We start from the raw sequence: 1,218 nt of genomic DNA, 5'->3' as shown, positions 1-1,218 counted from the left end.
TGACAAGACCAGTCAACTCTGGGTCTTCAGATTTTTGGGAGAGCTGGGAGATAACAAAAGGCTTGGGCTTGTGTCTGTCTCCCAAGGTCCCCAAAATTAGATAACTACACAAACACAGGGAAGACATTTTAATAAACACACTAGGCTCTAATGCAGTAAGGTCAGGCTGACATTGTATTTAGTCTGGGCTGAGGTGTTTTTGCATTCCCACTCTGACAGGAAGGAATGAGACATATCTCTTACAGTATTGTCACACTTTTGATGCTCAAAGCATGGTGCATATTACAAACTAACCTTTGTTTTCTGTACCATGCTCTGAGCATTAAAAATGTGACAACACTAAGATATTTTTGTCTTATAATTTATTGTCAGAGTGGAATTGCAAAATTGCCACGTGCAGAATTCCCACAACACCTATTGGGTAAACAGGTACACTTAAAGTGCCCATATTATGCTCATTGTCAGGTTCATAATTGTATTGTATTTGTAGGTTTACGTGGTTTCATTTATTAAAAAAAACAACACCATATTGTTGTACCACACATTGCTGCAGATCCTGTTTTCACCCTGTGTGTTTAGGTCTCTGTTTTAGAGTGAGACATCACACTTCTATACTATCTTTGTTGGGAGTCGCACATGCGCAGTAGCTAAGTAATGATAACATCAGCTAGATAACTTTCTCCAACTTTGCTCAGTACAAGGCAGGATTAGCTGGGAGACTTCTTCTAGAAGAGGACACATTTGTGGAATACCTGCAAGACAGGGTCATGTAAGTAGTTCTTTTGCAGATTATGGTGAACCAGTGTTTGTAGCAGTGTTTTGCCATTGAGAACGAGCTAGCATGCTAGCGCTAGCATGTGCTACTGTTAGCCACCTCGTCTCGGCTAGTGACGTAGAAAGCCTTGGAGATTTTGAACAGCTCACCTGGGGACTGAAGGCCGAGGACATTCAGAGTCACATTTTTATTTTTTATTTTTCTCTTGATATGTTTGTTTATACAGTACTTATCACCTTCTTACGTGTTGTATCAGTTGCAGTTATTGATCTATAATCTTATGTTATGAGCTGTGATGACTGTTTGTAAATCAATTTCTAAATTAAAAAAATAAAGAAAGAATTAAGCTGACCTGGAGACTGGAAGCAGAGGACATTCAGAAACCTGTATCTCACTCAAAACGGCATGGGTAGTTTTTTTTCCAAGTTTGTATGAGTGTGGAA

The sequence above is a fragment of the Etheostoma spectabile genome, chromosome 7, assembly GCF_008692095.1.
Source record: "Etheostoma spectabile isolate EspeVRDwgs_2016 chromosome 7, UIUC_Espe_1.0, whole genome shotgun sequence".
Classification (NCBI taxonomy): Eukaryota; Metazoa; Chordata; class Actinopteri; order Perciformes; family Percidae; genus Etheostoma; species Etheostoma spectabile.
Note: the sequence above shows the minus strand (reverse complement) of the source record.